General features: G+C 44.4%; 1 protein-coding gene across 5 annotated transcripts in view; it reads right to left on the reverse strand.

The window, feature by feature from the left end:
• LOC139749000 (inositol polyphosphate-4-phosphatase type I A) overlaps positions 1 to 23,449 on the reverse strand; it is a 229,840-nt gene that overhangs the window by 194,153 nt on the left and 12,238 nt on the right. Inside the window, exon 1 of one of the 5 annotated variants that reach the window (XM_071662365.1) lies at positions 10,981 to 11,109. The exons of the other annotated variants lie outside the window; for them this stretch is intronic. The gene's annotated coding sequence lies outside the window, so the exon portion shown is untranslated. Of the gene's footprint in view, positions 1 to 10,980; positions 11,110 to 23,449 lie in introns of those variants that run through there. 5 annotated transcript variants of the gene reach the window in all.

A 23,449-nucleotide genomic window follows, 5' to 3' on the forward strand; every position in this document is an offset into this window, starting at 1 on the left:
GATGGCCTGATCTCACTCGAACAGCGCACTAAAACTAAACGTACGCTCCATAAGCACCTCATTCTGTCTGCTGGGCCGATCCAACACGCTTGCAATTCCTCGTGAGGGTTCCATTACCCGGACACGTTTGAGCATCTGCGGACTGATCGTATTCAAACCCAGCACCTCGTAAATTTAGGCCATTTCATCTTCTGAGCCGATTCAATACGGCCGAATGGCAGACACGTTCTATTATTCATTACTCGCACTGTAAACTCACTTGCATTAACTTAGTCTAAGCATAGGAATAAACGCACTGTTTCATTTTTTTACGATCCAATCACGTATGGCAAATTATACTGCTACCCTTAATGTAAAGGTCTAGTGCCCAGATGCTTAAAGTCTCAGGTACAATGATCTGGCGCCTCGCCCTACCTTACAAAGCAGAACATACGTACACTCGAGCTGGTTCCCAGGCCCATCTCTAAAAATACAAAATACAGCAGACTGCAACACCACAGCAGTTGCTGTCGTCTGTAGATGGACCTTCCCAGCGTTTCAACCATCACGAAGTTTGTTATACACTAACAACAAGAACATGAACCTTTGTAACATACACATCACACACACACACATAGGACGGACTGGTCACATACGTAATACTCCAACACCAGAAGATACGCGTCACAATATTCCAAGGACAAAGCTGATGCTTCCATGACAACTACAGACACTACATGATTTCTACGGACACTGATCTCCTGGTGACGTCATGCTGGCTCTGGACAGACGTCGAGCAGCGAGGGCGGCGGCTCAAGTGTGTGCTGTAGAGTCCTCATCCAAATGCAAAAATGTGTTTGTGCATTACAATCACGGATATATGTCCGTGGGCGTGTGGATGTACATGTCAGTGTCGTGTGTGTGTGTGTGTGTGTGTGTGTGTGTGTGTGTGTGTGTGTGTGTGTGTGTGTGTCCACCATGGGCACCTCCGTCTACCCCAGCAGGTGGACTAACCCTGGGCGACAGGTGTAGGTGCTGGAGTCCATCACACGGACGTCCGAGCGTCACCAGTGTGTACGTGCCTCGTCTTATACGCAGGACACCTATGTTGCTCAGAGTATCCTCCACGGTGTGAATGTCTGTGTGATTACCACCCCAACGTCAGGGTAAGGATGGAGTGTGGTTGGACCAGTGTGGCTGGAGTGTGGTGATGGTGTGACTGGACCAGTGTGGCTGGAGTGTGGTGCTGGTGTGGCTGGTCCAGTGTTGGCTGGCGTTTAAGCAACATCAAGTAAGGTGCAAACATCTGACTGCATGATTTATAAGCATGAAGAAAAACATTTCATAACAACCTTTAAACAACACTACACCCGGATTCTTCGATACTACTTGCCATCATCATGACTAACTTCAAAATGGGGTGGACGGTGCACTCTTACAAACAGTAACTAGTTCCATGCATTGGAAAGCTGACATGAATCCATCTACGGACATTAAGAAAAAAACAGATACACGTATGTGGGGACACAGACGATGACATAAGGGTGGTGTGGGTGGGAGACTGCGGTATGCTGGCCTTTGGCACCCGCAGCAGTGGTGGCACATGGTGTCAGACGTCCACCGGGAGATCTGACACCGTGGCATCACCAGCTGTAGTGCCACAAAGTATCAGACGTCCGCTAGACGACACTGTGACACCGCTGTGGAGGCACAAGGTGTCAGACGTCCAGCAGGTGCCTGACACCACAATAGAGAGGCACTGCGAGAACAGGCCTCACCTACCACACTCTCTGGGTGTATGAAACAGATGGCTGGACTGATGGTGGTCTGAGGGTGAGTGGGGAGGTGGCTGGAGCTATATGGGGAGGGGGGGGGGGGAGTGTCTACTGTGCAGCCACACTAAGCCATAGTATAGAGAAGATATCATAAGATGGGAGTAGGTTACCTGAGAGGCAGGGCAGCACCGCGTTCGAATCCCGGCCGCCGCACCGGAGGCGGCCGCCCGCGGCCATGATGTGACGCCCTCACCACACGCCCACCTGGCCACCAGGCTGGCGCACGGGGGACGGTGGTGGTGGTGGAGGTGCAGGGAAGCCTCACTAACTTGACTGATACATGAACGCTACGGGGGGAGGCGGGAGTCGGGGGGTTAACACACACATCATGACCTAAAATAAGGGGGGATCAACAATGTGCTACAACAACCCTTAAACACGTATCATGACCTAAAATAAGGGGGAGGGTCAACATTATGCTACAGTAACCCTTAAACACGTATCATGACCTATAAAATAAGGGGGAGGAGGGGGTTCAACATTGTGCTACAGTAAGTAACCCTTAAACAATTATCATAACCTAAAATAAAAGGGGATCAACACTGGGTTACAGTAACCCTTAAACACGTATCATCACTTAAAATAAAAAGGGGGAGGGAGGAGGGAGGGTTAACATTATGTAACAGTAACCCTTAAACACGAATCATGACCTTGAACAGGGAGGAGGAGATGGGGTACTACATCAACCGGACAGAACACTGAAACATCCATCCACTAATGCGGCTCCCCTTAAACACCTTCATAAAGTCATGTGTTACTATCTCTGCCGCCATGGGTGAGGCAGTCAACATTCCCCCAGCCGGACGAGATGTTTCAGTATCCTCAACTTATATAATATGGTGAGGGAGTAGGGGGTAGGGAAGGGGGCGGTGGAAATCTCGATTCCAAAAAAGAAATGTGTAAGATGTCAGCAACTCCTGATGTATAAGGTGTCAGCTAATCCTGACACGGGCCTGACATGGTCAGAGGGTAGATGGTGATGCATAGGGGGGCGGGGGGGTGTACATATATTCACAAGAGACTGACAGGACAAAACATCCACATACATAGATATATCAATGTAAAATTTACATATAAAATTTCATACACAGGTGAACATGGTCATATCGATCTGGCAAACGTATATATATATATATATATATATATATATATATATATATATATATATATATATATATATATATATATATATATATATATATATATTGAAAAGGATCACAATTTAGCGCGTGATCAAGCATATTCCTATGAGTCCAAGGGGAAATGAAACACGATAAGTTCCCAGGTGCACTTTCGTGTAATGACCACATCATCAGGGGAGAAACAAGAAACAAGTGACAGTCTTGGACAGCCACTTGTTTACCAAATGGCGTCCTAGCTACGTCTCCTCCTTGTATATCAATTGACTTATATTTCTTTCTTGTATCTCCCCTGATGATGTGATTATCACACGAAAGTGCACTTGGGAACTTATCGCGTCTCAGTTCCCCTTGGACTCATAGGAATATGCTTGATCACGCGCTAAATATATATATATATATATATATATATATATATATATATATATATATATATATATATATATATATATATATACTGGAGTAAAGATGCACGGTCTTATGACAGGATCGTGTGTTTCACTTATAAAAGAGAAAGTGTTGTAGTGTTGCAGATTAAAAAGTTTGTGGTGTGTAACTTTGTAGTCTCCACATATTTCATTCCTAAACTAACTAGTTATTTACCCCGAGCGCACACGTCACTGGTTAATAAATTCTCTTGCGCGGACTAAGTGTGATATTAGGTCGTACATTATGTCCTTGACATCTCATTCGTTGCCATGTTCTTCATTTACACTCTGTATTTACAAGTTCATACGTCAACACGTACGTAAAATAAATAAAGGAGAAGACAGTGCGTCAGCGCATAGCAACGGTGCTTGGGAAGATGGCTTAAGCGTGACGTATTTTCTTCCTACAGGTTTGGTTCGCTGGGGGGAACGACTGGGAAGACGAAGCACCCTACGTTGGATGTTTGGGTTGGGTTGGTTACACTTCATTTCTAAATCATATAGCCTGACGAGTGTCCTACACTTCAAAGCACATCCCACATAGGTTGAGCGATCAACATGGCAGGGGCGTCGAGGCTTCCACGCCGTCACCCTCCCACACCACACCAGTCTCTCCCGACAACACCTATAGTGCACTCTGGCTATTTTCAGCCAGAAAGTATGGCGAAATAAGACCGCACAGGCTTACTTCATATATACAGATATATATATATATACATATATATATATATATATATATATATATATATATATATATATATATATATATATATATATATATGAATGCATATGTGAGTGTGTGTACAAATGAATACATACATACATATTTGCGTATAAATACATGAATAAACGTACAAACACATAAAAGAGAGAGAGAGAGAGAGAGAGAGAGAGAGAGAGAGAGAGAGAGAGAGAGAGAGAGAGAGAGAGAGAGAGAGAGAGAGAGAGAGAGAGAGAGAGAGACTGCACCGCACAAGGAAACAGAATTTAGTACCGGGATTTCCTCTTGTTACGAGGTATTAGGTGCTCCACGGTATAATACAGACAAGATAAACTTCCTGAGAATGGTGTGTGTGTGTGTGTGTGTGTGTGTGTGTGTGTGTGTGTGTGTGTGTGTGTGTGTGTGTGTGTGTGTGTGTGTGTCCCTACAGGAGCCCCTGGCGACGACCTCCCAGCGAAGGTGTGGGCGAGCAGCAGCAGCAAAAACCCTGTAAGTTATTGCTGGCGACATGTGACACTGGGGCACACTGCGCACCACACAGGCAACCGGATACGGCCTCGGGGACGGCAAGCACGCCCAGGGTGGGTGAATGTGTGTGTGGGGGGGGGAGGTGGGGGAAGGAGGGAGGGATAAGTGAGAGGGACGGGACGGGACGGGACGGGAAGGAAAACAGCAGGGTGGAAGTCTACGTGGGGGAGGGTGTACCATGGGAAAGAGGACATTTGTGAGCCTGGCTGAAGTGATGGAGGCGAGCTAACCTGAGGGGCGGGACAGGATCCCCTCCATCCTCACTATCACCTGTCCAAATCCCCGAAACTCACAGGTCCCCTCGTGCTTCACTTCAGCCCGCGGCGTCATAAGCACTCAGGGGGGATGGGTGGGTTGGGGTGGACGAGCAACATTGGTCTGGTTAACGTACTGAACCTGAGCTTGGCGCACGTCTGTGGCCTCCACTGAACGTGAGGTGTGGACGATCGTGGGTGAGACAGGGACAAGATACCGGCTGATGAAGACCAGCATTAGCTTCCCAGGTCATGGCAGGCGAGGCCACTTGAGCAAACACTTCAACGGAGGCGAACACCACCTAAAGTGCTCGCATGTCCTCCAGACTACGGACCGGCGGCACTATACGGCCTGGATGGCCTAGCATTATGTCCCAGAGCTGATAACACCTGCCTGAGCACATGAGAGAGACTGGTATACGAAGCTGCCGACACAAGCGTCCCACTAGATGCTGTGCCCTATCTCCTGCCACCATCCCACAACAATAACACAAACAAAACTGGACGAAGTTACACTTGTGTAACTAAGAATCCCCAGAATGGATTGTCATTACACACGATCATCATACCGGGGGAATGATACACTAACACCAGGCGAAGGACGACCGGGAGCAGTGTTGTAATTCTACACGACACACACACACACACGCACACACACACACACACAAACACACACACACACACACACAAATTCGTGGCAACCAGCCTGTGGACGGAGCCAGGTATAACACCAAGACAGAAAACAGGACAGAGACGGCACATTATGGAGACCTGCAGGTGAACCCTCCCTGGCCCCATACGGTGCCGTCATGACAGTCGTGGGAGCAGGTAACACAACATAACCTTTATCATGGTGATGATCCCACCAACCGCGGCAACACTCGTCCCTCCTCCACCTTCACAACCATCAGGTAATGCCTCCCCACAACTACTTCTCAATAAAACGCGTCTCCTCGTAATGATGGACCCGTGGAATCCCGCGGGAACTCATCAGGCCACAGTTAGTGTGCCACTCTTAATGTCACAGCCCATCAAGCAGCTTTAAGTGTTTTTTTTCCCTCTCCGTCCTGGAAGGCGAGACGGCCATTAGGATTAGCGTCCCCCATGATCATCTCCTCTGCCGTGACGAGGACTCCCATCAACAGGTCTTTAATGACCGTCATCCAGAACCACGTAAACAATCTGTTAACCTGGGCCATCATGCAAGGCTGAGCGGAGGCACTACGGCCCCAGCGTGTTGGGAGGAGTGCCACCGCCAACAGGCGTCAGGTGGCACTAGACAGCCCTTCCGGCACAGGGGTGGTGTGCCATCAACGAACGTCGTCAGATGGCATCACGTGAGGCAGGGCGGAGGCACTGTGGCCCTACGGCGGTGGGAGGAGTGCCACGTCAGGTGGCACAAGACAACCCTCCCAGCCCCCGTAGGGGTGCGTCATCACCACCAACCAGCGTCAGACGGCACTACACAAACACTGTGCTGTGACACCTGTGGATGCTAGGGCTTACGTCATCCGTGGTGGGCCAACACCCATACCCGTCTTGCCAAAACAATATACTTACAAGACATCCCCGTCACATGTGACTCATCGGACAAGAACGTCTACAACAACCACAAACCCTGCAGCCACAAATATTCCCAAGAACAGAGGTCATTCAACCACAAGAAAATACCACAATACTACCACAATATGCATTCAATATACAGATATATCCATGTACCAATAAGCCATGGCTTGGAGGCTACAAAATGCGAGAGAGAAACAGGGAGAGTGGCAACAGACGTCCGACCCATATATGGCCGCACCAAGACTCAAAGCGCTAACGAGTTTACAGTGTGGGGGGACTGAGGCCAGCTGGACCCGGGGTGCCGCAGGTGTGACCCATCAGTAATTACCGCCAGTACCCGCCGTTCCTCTCACTACACCAATAACAAGAGGGAAAAATACTGTCATCTCTACTGGCAACACGTGATTCACTAATCTGTACCCTCGGGGTGGCGTTCATCTAATCAAGTCCCTGACTGATATAATGGTCAACAATGACTCCCACACCAGCCCACATATCAGGGGGATGGGAAGTGGGATAATGCTACAACCACAGTAATGTACATAATGGTCTCCTTTATGTCTGACATCATGAGAGACAGTTCTAATGCCACAGCAGCAGCTCAGTGATGTCACTATGTAGTCTGGGGCAAACTATGACTGGCTGACCTTGCCTTCGTTCCCTCGTCTATATAACAACGGGGAACAAAACCAGTCTTGCCATGTAGAGGCATTACCGTGGTCAGACATTCGAAGCTATGTTACTGTTCTTGGTAACTATCATTAATATTACCATGTTACCATTTCCAGTCGTCCTTGAAAGGAAGCAACTCATGGGGGACCCAGACCTCCCTCATATGGGGCAAGTCAGAGGGCCCAGACGTCGGTCACATGGAGCATGTCTGGGGGCCCAGTCTTCTTTCGTAACAGCAAGTCAGGGGGCTCAGTCATCTTTCATAAGTAGCAAGTCAGAGGGCCCAGTCTTCCTTCGTAAAAGCAAGTCAGGGGGCCCAGTCTTCCTTCGTAATAGCAAGTCGGAAGGCCCAGTCTTCCTTCGTAAATAGCAAGTCAGGGGGCCCAGTCTTCCTTCGTAAGTAGCAAGTTAGAGGGCCCAGTCTTCCTTCGTAATAGCAAATCAGGGGGCCCAGTCATCTTTCATAAGTAGCAAGTCAGGGGGCCAAGTCTTCCTTCGTAATAGCAAGTCAGAGGGCCCAGTCTTCCTTCGTAATAGCAAGTCAGGGGGCCCAGTCTTCCTCCGTAATAGCAAGTCAGGGGGGCCAGTCATCTTTCATAAGAAGCAAGTTAGGGGGCGGCCCAGTCGTCCTTCACACTAGGTGCATTCCAAGACCTGTGAAACGGTACAGATACACTAGGTATACTGCATGGAACATAATCTGTGAAACACTAGAAGCACAGCAAGGAACAATTGTGAAACACTAGGTGCACTGCATGGAACAGTACCTGTAAAACATTAGGTGCACAACAAAGAAAATCTGTGAAACACTTGGTGCACAATACATAATACGTGCAAAACACTAGGTGCACAGCAAGAAACCATTGTGAAACACTGGATGAACTGCATGGAACAGTACCTGTGAAGCACTTGGTACATAACACGGAAAAACATGTAAAACAACGAGTTCACAACACGAAACACCTGTGAAACACTAGGTGCACAGTATGGAACAACACCTGTGAAACACTAGGTGCACAGTATGGAACAACACCTGTGAAACACTAGGTGCACAGTATGGAACAACACCTGTGGAACAACACGGAACAAATCCTGGGACGCTTAGTGCACAGCACCGAATAACACCTGTGAAACACTAGGCGCACAGCACGGACCAAGGTGCACTGCAGGGAATAATACCTTTGCAACACTAGGTGCATTGCATAGAAGAACGACTGCGAAACACTCGGTGTATTTCAAGAAACAACATATGTGAAATGCAAGTGTTTAAGCGCAGGGTCAATATCAGGATCAATAAATCAGGCGTCCAGACATAGTTACAGTTATAAACTATATATCATAACACCTATAAAGTTATATATCTTAATCGCAAGGGATAAGATTAATCATGTATTCACCATATATACATGTCAAATATCACTTCGATGTATATATTCATTCACATATCAATACACACACATATACAGAGTATATATAAACTTCCTACCCAAAGAGTCTCATTTCTTTATGAAACTCTTGCAGCGCTCAGGAAGCCGGCCACGTCCACTGGGCGGAACCTTAGGTAACGTTATGTACGTATGTATGTACGTACGTGGGGAGGGTGAGGGGCATCTAAGCAGTAAATGTTCGGGGTCTTTACTGTACTTGTTGAATCTAGGGCATGGTCTTATGAGGTTTTGAATCGGTGTGTGAAGTAATGTAGGGATGAGTGATGTCCAAAGCGGGAGGGTGTGACTCATGTTTGTCTGGGAAGTGTGGTTTCAGATGGTTTCTCCATCGAATCTAGACCTAAGCATACCATAACAAATGCATCGGCAGCAAAAATAGTACAATTTAGCTACGAGACCGGCACATCTACCTTGCTAACGTAACTAACCTCAATAACCTATACTTAGCTAGGATTTACTTAAGAGTGGCAAGACTTCATTATTCTAGGTCCCTAACACCAAGATCAGAATTTTCCCATATTCAAAAACTAATTGCACAAACTATTTATCTATTCAATATCTATTTAATATATATGGGCAATATGTCAATATACCATGTGTGTGTGTGTGTGTGTGTGTGTGTGTGTGTGTGTACAAATATATATATATATATATATATATATATATATATATATATATATATATATATATATATATATATATATATATAAACAAATATACACATGCATACATTATATAGTCAAATATACATACAAATACACACACATATATATGTGTGTGTGTGTATATATATATGTACCATGAAATTCACTTAGCCAGTGGGGCAAAGTAACCACAGTGTCTTTTGGACCAAGGAATTAGTGAAATAATCAGAGAATAAAAGGATAGAAAAAATGAAAACCGTGAAGCGTGCGCACACACACACACACACACACACACACACACACACACACACACACACACACACACACACACACACACACACACACACACACACACACACACACACACAAACACAAAGACAGAACAATCAGAGGCCATAACACGCAATTAATGAAGAAACTTTTAAGAGATGTTAAGAAGTATTTTTAAAGGAGAGCGGTGGATTAATGGTAAAAACTGAATGATGAAATTATGAATGTGGACAGTATAACAGAAAATTGAAAAAACTACATGATACTAGGGAAAGTTTAAGAGACGGGGCCCCAAAGAGTGTAAAACTCCCTCCCCGTTAAGCACACACAGGAACCACGAGTGTAGAACTCTACCCCCGTTAAGTACAAACAGGAAGCTACAAACGGGTCCATCGAGTGTATGTAAAACTCTCCCCCCCCCCCCCCCCCCATCCAGTACAAGTAGGAAACCACAAACAAGACCATACACGCATAAGAAGTGAGCAACCTCACCCCACGGGATCCTCCACAACACTGCAGGACGCCTCTCCTCGCATCATCCCACACACACCTACATCCCAAACCGTACGTGTGTGTGGGGAAAATGAGTACCTTCGACCGAAGTAACAATCAAAAGAAAACTACAGCTATGATAGCCCACGTAAACCAAGGGTACTGCTCACACTCTTGGCAAACATGGATGGCAGAGAACGTCTTCTTGTCATACAAGAGACGCATGTGACATCCAGATAACAGATGACCTGATGGTCTATGACGAGCTGTCTGCTGGAGGAGAGCACATGGAAAAGCCAGGTAGCAGCTGACCTGATGGTCTTCGACGAGGTTTTTCTGCTGGAGGACAGTAACAAAGTCCTATATTCATTATATATACAAATGGAGACATGCAGTAAAGAAGAAAAACAAGTTATAACTCGATCAATAAAACATCAGCAACATGCAGGAGGAGGAAGAGGAAAGAGGGGGAGACAGGGCAGCTTAGTATAAAGAGAAATATCAGATAATGAACAAAAACCTCTAGCGGAGGACTGGTTCAGTAGAAACCAGCAGCTGGGCAGAAAACACGGGCTAACACGGAGATAAACCATAGAAGAGAACAATGACTAGGAGGAGAACAATGGCTAGGAAGAGAACAATGGCCAGGAAGAGAACAATGGCCAAGAGGAGAGCAATAGCCAGGATGAGAACAATTGCCAGGAGAACAATAGCCAGGAAGAGAACAATGGCCAGGAGGAGAACAACGGCCAAGAAGAGAACAAGGTCTGAAAAAAAACCGCCTCACAGAGAACAATGACCAGACACGAGAACAGCTAAGAAGAGACCAATGACCAAGCAAAGTAGCCAGGCACATAACAACGGCCAAGCAGAGAACAGGAGGCAGGTATGCGGAGGAGAGAGAGAGAGAGAGAGAGAGAGAGAGAGAGAGAGAGAGAGAGAGAGAGAGAGAGAGAGAGAGAGAGAGAGAGAGAGAGAGAGAATCAGGTAGAGGCATCACCTACCTGTGAAGTAAGGACCGTCGCCAGGAGGGGGCAGTTCAGACTGATGTATACAAATGTCCACAAGAGATCAGTATCTACTGAGGTTACGTTCAATATCCTCCCACCCCACCACGCTGCTGCAGCCTTCCACACACACACACACACACACACACACACACACACACACACTCACACACACACACACTCACACACACACACACTCTCTCATTCACCGGTTCATTAACCTCAGACTCGGTATAGCGGTGGCGAGAGTGATTGGCTGGGAACTGTCAACAGCCGCGTACCGGCAGACGGAGGGAGGGGAAGCACCTCAGAGGTCAACAGTTCTCCATGGCCACCAACGCGATCAAGCGTCGTCCCTCACTAAACACCACGTGGATACTGTCACCGTTAGATCACTGTCTTGATAGGTTCACTGCTGGCGGGAGGGCTTCCGCCGCCGCCTAACGTCACACCGGTGCTACCGTATGAGGCGCGTGTGGTGCCTGGGGTCAGCAAGAAGGTCCCGCTATGGTGTCAAAACCGCCTGGGTGAAGGTGGCACTAGCGAAGGCTCGGTCAGTCGTGCCAGGCTGAGGCCGTGGTGGAGACTGACTGCCTGTGTCGCTGCTCCCTGCCCTGCATCATCCTCTGACTGCTGGTGATCTGCCAGGGCCAACTCAGGTATTTCTACCAGGGCGTAGGTGTCGTCGCAGGTGCCCCACGTACACAGGCGGAGGCAGTGTGGAGGGCGCTACTGAGCCAGTGTGTGTCGAGAGGCCAGCAGGAGCGGTGGTGAAGGCGGCAGCATGAGACAGACAGCGGGCAGGGAGGGTTGGTGTGTGCCGGAGCGGCCTCGAGCCACCACTGACTACCACCACCACCAGCCGACCACCCCACGCTCCCTACACCAGCCGAGCCTGCGTCACTACCACGCTACCCTGGACCCTGCCTACACTACCCTGGCCCCTGCTTACACTACCTTTGCCCCTGCCTACATTACCCTGGCCCTTGCCTACACTACCGTGGCCCCTGCCTACATTACCCTGGCCCCTGCCTACACCACCCTGGCCCCTGCCTACACCACACTGGCCCCTGCCTACATTACCCTGGCCCCTGCTGTGACATTATTGTCAAACATGTACAAAATGATATACGACATATAAGCCTACTGTAACATTCCTAAATATGGGTAAAAACGAACCATAATCGATCGCACTGCCATAAAATGTTCAAGTTAGCAAATGCGACATCACGACCTCTGAGCACGACGGGATGACCCTTGGGGATGGATGATGACGTAACCAGGTCATGATACTCTAAGGTCTCACCATCGTGCTCAGGGGTCGTAAGGTCGTGTTCAAGAATCGCAGCATCGTACCGACTACATTAAGATCTAAATCATTCGTCCACAGCAGGGAACTCAAGGCTATTACATGTAGTGATGTAGCGAGAGGGCGCATGTATGGTCTTATATTGATCATCCGAGGAGGGGGTTCAGGATCATTTGATTGGTAGTCACAACTTTATATTGACGACCTTAATAATCCCTGGCAGTCGATAAGCCAAAAGCACGAACACCCAATCAACCAACAAAGCTGTAACTTAACTTTCGTCACTTGGTTCTCATATGGAACAATCTAATCCGGGAGATCAAAAAGTATCACACAATAATGTTGATATCCCTCAGGAAGACAATATCCCTTAAGTTCCATTCTTCCTCAAGATACGGTCTTCCAACCAACAACCGCACTTCAGCAACACTATCCTCCCACCCAGCCGAATGCTACTCAATGACAGGCAACCTAAAAATATAACCTGTGCTTACGCAGGCAAGGCTTGGACGGATATTCCCGTTGACTATACTTTACTATTACTGTACTTGTCATTTATGTAGCGCGCCAAACGAGTTCCTAACACAGGTTACGTCAAATTGTGTGCAGGAGTTTTATGTGTCTCTGAGACGCAGCTCGAGCGCTGAGGACACATAACGTCCTACGACACATCAACAGAGCCTCGCACACCATGCCCTAAAGACGAGAATGACTGCTGGCTTGAGTCAACAGCACGAAGCAACAAGTCAAGTACGATAAGCAGCAAGTTTCTTGAATCTTGGGTTACTTGGAAAGCTTTGGAATGACTGGCAGATCATATATATATATATATATATATATATATATATATATATATATATATATATATATATATATATATATATATATATATACTGTCCCTCATGCAAGTCCAAAAAGGCAATGATCAGACAAACGTATACACCATTTTCAACACCTAAGCTATCGAGCTTTTCAACGAAATTATATTTCCTAATCATTGTAAAACATGAATTTCATCCGTGGAAGAACGAAGTCGTAATATGATACATTTACTTTCATTCAAAATGTTTAATTCACAACAGCCTGCAGTATATATATTTACAGCGTTCAATATTCTAATTTCTATATAAAGAGAATAAATAAAAAATTAGGGCTCCGAAACCCTTCAATTCTTTATCAGTTCAATTCAGTGATTTAGTACGAACTACATTTGTCTCCCATGTAAACTTCTTATCATTTATACTAAATCTATAAGTTACACTCTGCCCTTGCCATTAGCATAGAATATATATATGTTGAAATATGTCAGATAATTTTACACACCTGGCTTCGCCTTCCAATTAAATCTACATAACTCCTCACAATCAAATCCCAATGTGAATAACTTACATTACGGTTGTCATGTGTAATGCACCGAAACCACAACCTTTCCATGGTTTGTCCCGGACGCTTTACCTGCCTTGGTTCAATCATTGACAGCACGTCGACCCCAATTCACTCTATCCCGTGCATGCCTTTCACCCTCACGCATGTTCAGGCCCCGATCGCTCAAAATATTGTTCACCCCATCCTTCCATCTCCTGTTTGTTCTCCCCGTCCTGCTTGTCCTCTCCCCTTTCTGACACATATATCCTCTTTGTCAACCTTTTCTCACTGATCATTCCATTTATGTCCAAACCATTTCAGCAAACCCTCTACAACTCTGTTAACCACACTCTTTATTACCACACCTCTCTCTTACCCATTCATTACTTACTCGATCATAATCAAACTGCCTCACACCAAATATTGTCCTCAAACATTACATGTCCATCCTCCTTTGCACAGCCTTATGTATAGCCCATGCTTCGCATCAGTATAATATTGTTGGAACTATGTAATATACTTTCAAACACATCCATTTTTGCACTCCCAGAAAACGATCTCTCCACAAATTTCTTCAGCGCTTTCAGAACCTTCTCTCCTTCACCTGCCCCTGGGGTAGGTTCGGTAAAAAGAATTTTACCTCCGTATTGTATTCCCTGCGTGTCGTAAATAACGACTAAAGGGGGCGGGAGATGGGGGGAGGGGCTGACACCCTCCCCTTCCTATATATATATTTCTAAAAGACGGAACAGAAGCAGCCAAGTAGGGAGTGCTCTTCCTCCTCGAAGGCTCAGGCTGGGGTGTCTAAATGTGTGTAGATGCAAACAACATTAAAAGAGAAGACAGGAAGCATGTTTGAGGAAAGAAAGCTGGATATTCTAGCTCTAGGTCAATATATATTACTTCAGGACCAAATTCGAAGAAAAAATTCTTGTGTTTCCCAGGACTTTTCTAAAGGTTCCTGCAGACCAATGCTGCTCTACTTCCAGTAACAAGGAAATCAAGACTCCTTTCGAGTGAGAAGTTCTTTGACAAGACTTGCCTCGCCAAAGATGACTTTTCACTCGCGGTGTGACCTCGAGCAGGCGGAGTCTGGTACACCACCTAATGTTTACATATACATATCCCTCCAGCTTGTACAAGATACCCATTCATCGACCAGTCCCATCAGGAAAGACAGGTGATGGCTGCTCTATCCGGGACTCGAACCCAGGCCCGCCAGACTGGTGCGCGCCAACTATATGCAGTTTTCATTCCACTGCCCTGAAACTTGACAAGTATGTTAATGGCATATTGGATATGTTCACTACCAACGCTGATGATGGTGGTGTAGGTATTTTCCTTTATTCCGTAATATGTATTCTTAATTCTATCTTTTTCTTTTTTTTTTTTTTTTTTGCTCCGAACACTTCCAGCGTCGCATCAACGACATTCTTCGATGAATTCTTGTGCCATGTGACCCAGTTAGTGCCTCACACACAGTTACTGACTCAGGCACTGATAATGTCCGCGTGCCAATATAATGGTGATAAATAAAAGTATTGGGCTGCAACCCGGCAACATTCCTGCCATTCCAACGTGCACACCTCCTACGTTTTTTTGGTTCATAATTGCATCTCAAATACTGCACATGCATAACAGTAAATAAGAATTACGGTATCTGCATACAAGTTTGCATGACTATATACTGTACATTGCACGATAACGTAGGCATGCATAACAGCATAAATGTCCGTATTCCCGACTGTTGCATGACCTGAAAGTAACATTTAAGCAAATTGTGAAATAAGAATTAAATCACAGTCTAATGTACAACAAATCATCACGGGATGATATATCTGCTCGAGGGTGACAGGCGGAGTCAAGGTACTGTCACCAAGTCTTTTCTTTATAACGTCGTCAAGGAAGCAAAAATGCGTGGCGTCTTTTCCACTACATCTACGCTGAGCTCCCAAGATACAACCCTTAAGCACGATGGCATAACCCTCGAGCACGAAGGGGTAACTTGGTACAACGCTTACGCACGATGTTATAATCCTTAATAACGAGGGTACAACCCTTGAGCACGATGACAAAACCCTTATGTACGATGGTACAATCCTTAATTAAGCACAACGGTACAACCCTTAATTAAGCCCGATGGTACAACCGTTATTAAGCACGATGGTATGAGCCTCGAGTATGATGGCACAATCTTTGAGCATAATGGTACAATCCTTGAGCGCAATATTACAACCTCTGTGCACGACCATACAACTCTTGAGCACGACTGTATAACCCTTAAGCTTGTACAATGATGCCATCTTTCATCAAGGCGGTACAATTCCTCTTGTATGGTGGAATCACCTCTGACCAATCCTTAACGGTCAAGTTCAAGGCCTGTCCAATACACCCAAGGGTTTTACCGTCGTGCTCAGGAAGTCGAAGCCGTTTAATCAACAGGAATACAAAGCAGTATCTTTTGTTCCATTCCCATACCTCGCTATCCATAAGGATGGTTCACATATGCAAAGAAGTTCCAAGAAAGAGATAAGGAAAGATACAACTCTAAGAAAAACCGAGGAAGCCAAGATTAAAACCAGCTATATTGTAGGAAAGAGAGAAACGAAACCTGGTCCTACCAGGATAGGCCTAAACAAGTCGGCATAAAACTTATGAAGACGATAATTATGAGTAAACTGAAGCGCCGTATTGTAGTCACGTCCACCGCCTGGCGCCCGGACCCAACGCCTGGGGGAAGGAAGGAAGAGGAGGAGGGGGCATCCGCTAAAGGCCACCAGCGACTCCACCAACACCTCCACACATCACAATAACTGTGATGAAGGCCGAGCTGTTTTACATACGGCCTCTTTCTTTTGACTTAATCCGATTTATGATAAAAAAAAAATCGCGTGTAAGTTTGCCTATAACTGATAAATGTCGAGATGTTTTCCATACGTCCTCTTTTTTCTGACTTAATCCGATCTGTAATAAAAATAATCTCGCCTAAGTCTGCCTGATTTCTTTTTCTTTCACCAAGACGTAGTCATACGTTAGGTTTAACTATATGTGGGCCTTCAGGATTTCAACATTAAATTGACCGAATTACTAGCGAGAACACTATAACTTCTCCAACCGTCCTCCTCTCTTACAAAGATGGTATAATACCAAAAAGGTTCTAAAAGGATTACGGTTATTACCCGAAACGATCGTATCCCCAAATCAATCACAACCAACACCCCATAGTCGTCCATTCACTGCAAAGGCTCTTCACTACGTCACGTAACCATCTTATATCGGGTCCCTACGGCAATCTTACCCTCTGAATACGACGATATCATCAATGCACACTCAGCTCGACCCTTCTAAATGTAAATCCATTTCAACCTCACTCCCTTCACATTAGCGCCAGTTCCAGTCTCACTGCAAAACCACCACAACCATTTATAGTTGGAAAAGTCACCTCATAGCAAAATCAACCTATCTTTCACAATAAACTTCACTTACCCATCACTGTCAAGACCCCTACACTAGAAAGCCACCTCACCCCCTGCATCCAGTCACCTCATCCCTCACTGTAGAGCCATTTAATCCCCTCACAATGTAGCCATCTCATCCGTCCTCTTTTTTTTTTATCACCTGACGCCATGCTGTCCCCCTCATCGGTGAGCTACCTCGTTTCCACCAAAAAATATCCTTCTCTTCAAGGTAGGGCATTATCTCCTCCCTCACTATAAAGTATAAGTAACCATAAACTCAGAGCTATAAACAGTATCTCCCTAACCTACGTATTACGAACATGAATGCACCGTAAAACTATTACAAATACTTAAACGCATCCCTCTCTCTCTCTCAGCTCTACATGATCACGCCTTCCCCTGTACGTCTCATGTTCTTAAAAGTATATTACGCTTAAATTACAGCTTCCCTCTTATGAAGCAATTCAGAACAAAGGCGTCTGCACTCTTACTCGCTTGCTTTTCCAATGGAATAAAAATTGGATATTAGATAGTAAGTTTTAACAATAACCATTCGATTGTTACAAAGACTGCTAATTCACATGTACAACAACCGCTAATGAAGCTCCATTCACAGGACTCTATAACAAAGGCTACAAATGATGGTCTGATTGGTTATTTCGGCTTTAAGCTTAACGACTGCCAGGGTGATTAAGGCCATGAACATCCTTTTGTAACCATCAATAAAAAAAAAAAAAAAATGAGCACCTTCAGGTACTCAAGATAATTCAACGACCATGCACTCTTTTACTACACATATGATCCCTGAACTTACCTACTATCTATTTGTTATAACCTAGGTGCTAAGGGGAGTATTACATTCATGGGGCCCATCTATTAAACATTCTGCTTCCTTACAACCTTTTTACAGGTCTGTATGCTATGAACGACTACTTATGTTCGTACGGGAACCAAAGTGAAAATAGAAAAGAATTAGAAGACACTAAGAGAGGGGTGAAAAGATATACGACCGATTCTTCAAACGAGTGTGGTGTTAAAAAACAACCTAGCAAGACAACTCTGCTCGTTCCATCAGTTGACAACGCTGACAGCATCCCGCTGACGTTAGCTAGTACGATCCATAAACATCACCGCATGGAGAAATTTCATCTTCCCGTTTTACCTCACTTATCATGCATAGTTTTTATTCTCTAAATTCTGAGCTACATCAAAAAAAGAATGCGATTTTCTTCAAGGGACACTCATGAAAGTGACGGTAACACAGGCTGCCACCGTAAATGAATTTGAACTTTTTTTCTTATTCATCTTGCATAAACTTATTACGAATATGTTCTGATTAATAGTTACTTTTAGAATATGTCTAGAACCAAACGCAGCAGATATATATTACCTCTTCATGCAACAACAGAATATAAAATCTGTCAGCAAAACGCTACCTACACTACTCACCTCTCCTTGTAAAGCAACAGACCACATTAAAACGAAGTCCAGACCATTCTCCTCACGATACGCACCATGAAAACAGCGACGCTACGTGCTTCAAGTTATATAAAAGCTATTCGTCCCGTAAATATCTGTCTCCATGCTTTATTCGGTCACATAGCGGTCTTTATTCTTCCCGGCTTTAGCTGAGCTTTACGTCACCCACCTCCGACAGCACCTGCACGAGTACAGTAAGTCAATGTCACACACTCCAAGCTCTACGCTACTGTAACTTACACTTTTGAGAGAACTAGTGGGGAATAAAAGAGTGCATTTCTCCCATTCTGCAACATCTAATACTCAAGAAATAAGGTAGAAAAAATTTCCGTACTGTACGGATGTATTGAATGTGTTACAAGATTACAGGTTAAATTGTGGCTGATCTAAATACATCAAAATGATGTTCTCGACTGTTGCAAAAAGACACTAACCAAACCAAAGATTTGCTCACTTTTCACATGCAAGTGTTCGATTAACCAACACCTCCACTTTCTCAAAGCAATCACTGGTGAATTGCCAAACAGCTTGCATTACCACCAGATAAATCTATGAACCCGTCAATATGAAACAACAATAACGGTCTACGCAGGTAAGAGGGAAAGCTGATAGGTGTGGCTCATGATAACGGGAAAACTGTATGCATGTACACGGATTTTGTCCCGTCACACGAAGGCGATACGACCATTATAGGTAAGCTTACACGAGTTTCTGCCGCTAATCTGGTTTCAGTTTTGAGATTTTTACAGATTCAGTGGTGTTGTGGGACAGCAGAATTATCGTTAAATGAACAACCATAATAGCAACTGCCAATCCTCTTGAGGAACAATGATAACTGACTGTCCGTTGTGATGCAAAATACGATACCAGTTTCTTTCCCTCAGATTCTCAACACTGATTTGGCTACCGTGCGAGTCTTTCCAAACATTCTTCATTTATATCATGGATTCTAAAAATTCATCCATGAAGCAGCAAAACGCTCATCAAATGTTGAAAAACTTAATCAGCTGAGAATTAAGGAATGTTGATTTTACAAGCGAGGGAATGCTGCACTTTTTTTTTCTTTTTCTCTATATAGAGTACTGAGATATGAGGCAATGAAACTTTCAACTCAAGCGTCCTCTTTGATAAGGGATGGGTACAAATGTTGATCACTAACAAAGCTGTTGGCCAAGTCTTGTTTATCATTACAGTTATCACTATCATTATCATTACTATCATCATAATCTCATTCGTAGGGCGTGGGAGTTCGAAATACTTTCAAACAAGGACTTTTGCTTGTGTAAACGCACACAAGTCTCTTCGTTGTATATCAACTGTTATATTTCTCTCTTGTCTCTCCCCTGATGATGTGATTATTACACGAAAGTGCACTTGGGAACTTATTGTATTTCATTTTCCCCGTGGACTCTTAAGAATATACATATATATATTTTTTTTCATACATATTCGCCTTATCCTGCGTTAGCGAGGTAGCGTTAAGAGCAGAGGAGTGAGCATTAGAGGGTATATCCTCACTTGGCCCACCTCTCCGCTTCTTCTTTTGGGAAATAATAAACGGGAGGGGAGGATTTCCTGCAACCCGCTCCCACCCCCTTTAGTATACTAGCCTTCTAAGACACTCATGGAATACGTGGGAAGTATTCTTTCTCCCCTATCCCCAGGGATAATATAATTAAATAAATAAATAAATAAATAAATAATATATATATATATATATATATATATATATATATATATATATATATATATATATATATATATACAAGTAAACATCATACTAGACGTGTTCCTCACCCTGACCGAAGACATTTCGTCAGTATCTTAACATATCTGAAATCTCGAGGGTTACTTTTGTACCACCATCAAGACATCAGGCCATAGATGGGAGATGGCGCACGCAGGAAACCCCACCTCTCTATCTTATTAAACCATCACTTGAAATTTCAAACAGGTTAGGAAAACTTCACACCAGAAGACCGAGACTTTGAACCTCCGTCGGATGATTAAATACCTTGCATAGCTGCAACTCTTCCCATGCCGCCAGGTGATTACCCTCAAAAATAGAACGGCAGCACCATAGAAGGGTGGCGCCAAGCCCGTGCAGCAGCACTCAATACTCATGTTATTTCCCCACTACCCTAACGGATCAGACCCCTACTTAAGGCTAAGCTGCAACACAATAAACCGGGTAGCCATGATATTCCGAAGCAGGAAGCATCATAATTCAAAAGCATCAGTGATCCGACACCGCATTTCTATCCTGACCTAACGTTATCCACCTAAACTCAGGTATGTTTCCCTAATTTCAGGCTAATAATGTTTTTCTCAATAATAATGCTTTAGAATTACGAAGCTTCGGATCTATGATGTTTCGGATTAAAATGATAACCTTGTGAAACCAAGAATATACATGCATTCCCTCATGATGGCATCTATGGCTGGAATCGGTCAAACACCCAGCAAACCCCATACTCATCCCTCGGTTTCATGATACCCCATCAAAACCCACAACTCTGTAACCCCCTCCCCCCAAGCAAACCTTCAGTGACTCTAACGATCCTATATCCCGTAAATCCGAAATACATTAAAAGACTGCTCAATCCTTACCGCAAAACTCCGACTGATCCTAACATCCAAATCTGTTTCCACATCCCTACCCATCCCGTACTCATTTCCGCAACTTCCATCAAATCCTTCAACTTTTCAACAAAGCACCTACATATCCCATGCACCTTCCACGGGCCACCAACTCCAGTAAATACCCAAACCCCTCCAGCGTCACCATAACACCCAGGTTCCTAGAGACTCTCTTTAAAGAGTTTTCCAACTCTATCTGCCAAACCCCCTTACAGTTTTGTCCCCGCGGGGCTACCACACTGAACCTCAAAATATTAACCCTTTCCATAACCCTAACACCTTTCAATTCCAAGAGATGCCGTTTGCTTACAAAAGTTGGCAGAAATTCTCATTTGCAATGCAAATCTGGCAGCATTATACTTCATACAAATTAGAGTCCCGTCAAGGGTGGACGGTCGTTAGGGAACGTCAGTACACTTAGCCTAGTTCAGTCCCGGCTCTTTAAGACTCTGTGATGGAGCCAAATATCTCTTTTACTCTCCCGAAGTTTAACGATAAAACAGCTGACGTCCTTCTCATCATATTTGGAGTGTGGGCTAAGAGCTCTTTAGACGAAAGCTTCGCTTAAATCATCACAATGATGCTTATAATCATACTTCAGACACGTAAGAAAACTAGGAACAATTTTGTATCTTAGAGCAAAGCGCTGTTGCAAGCAGTCTCCACTTCCTTTACAATTCTTATATAATTTTTTTCTTCTTTATCATCTATGCTTTTCTTGTATTTCTTTCGAGGTTTGGCCTTGATGAAGACATTTCTGGTCATATAAACAAAAATAGAGGGCGGGGAAACTACCATTCCAAGTGGTGGCTTGAACCTCTTACCTCGCTACCGTATCTCGCAACTTCACGAAACACCAGATGATGTTGCAACTTGCATTACGCTACTACAATTAAAGCATGCAAAAAAGCATGCATGGATTATAAAACCTTTTCCAGAAAACTTATATTGAAGACAAATCACTAACCATACGGGTTAGCTTAAATTGCGACTAAATAAAATACACAGAAGACAATTACAGCTGTTCATCTTTGTAGTCAGGCATCCCATTTCATTGACTATGCGTACAGCAAAACAACCAATATATATATATATATATATATATATATATATATATATATATATATATATATATATATATATATATATATATATATATATATATATATATCTTATTTCATTTATCATACTTTGACGCTGTCTCCCGGGTTAGCAAGGTAGCGCAAGGAAACACGAAAGAATGGCCCAACCCACATAAACATGTATAAACATGAACACCCACACACGCACATATACATAACTATACACTTCAAAGTATACATACATATACATACACAGACATTTACATATATACACATGTACATATTCATACATGCTGCCTTCATCCATTCTCGCCGCAACCCCGCCACGCATGAAATGACACCCCTCTACCCAACGTGCGTGCGAGGTGGCGCTAGGAAAAATACAAAAAAGGCCACATTCGTTCACACTCAGTCTCTAGCTGTCATGTGTAATGCACCGAAACCACAGCTCCCTTTCCGCACCCAGGCCCCTCAAACCTTTCCATGGTTAACCCCAGACGCTTCACATGCCTGGTTCAATCCATTGACAACACATCGACCCCGGTATACCACATCGTTCCAATTCACTCTATTCCTAGCAAGCCTTTCACCCTCCGGTATGTTCTGGCCTCGATCGCTCAAAATCATTTTCACTCCATCCTTCCACCTCCAATTTGGTCTCCCACTTCTCGTTCCCTCCCTCTGACACATATATCCTCTTTGTCAATCTTTCCTCACTCATTCTCTCCATGCGACCAAACCATTTCAATACAACCTCTTCTGCTCTCTCAACCAAACTGTTTATATTACCACACATCTCTCTTACCCTTTCATTACTTACTCGATCAAACCACCTTACACTACATATTGTCCTCAAACATATAGATAGGGTTGTGCGGAGGAGGGTAGATGTGCTGGAAGTGAGATGCGAGAAGTAAAGCATTTAGGGTTATCAATCAGAGGGGATAAAGCAAAGAAATAATAATACAGAGACAAAGAATGCAGTAAGAAATTAAAACATGGGAGCTATCAAAGAGGATAGGCAACTGATCAATCCCACTACTAGTACTAAGAAGCTAGGCATACCATATAGTGCAAAGGACATTGAAAGTAATGTACACAAATGAAGAGGCAGAAAACAAGCCGGAGTTTAA

The sequence above is a fragment of the Panulirus ornatus genome, chromosome 6 (assembly GCF_036320965.1).
Source record: "Panulirus ornatus isolate Po-2019 chromosome 6, ASM3632096v1, whole genome shotgun sequence".
NCBI lineage: Eukaryota > Metazoa > Arthropoda > Malacostraca > Decapoda > Palinuridae > Panulirus > Panulirus ornatus.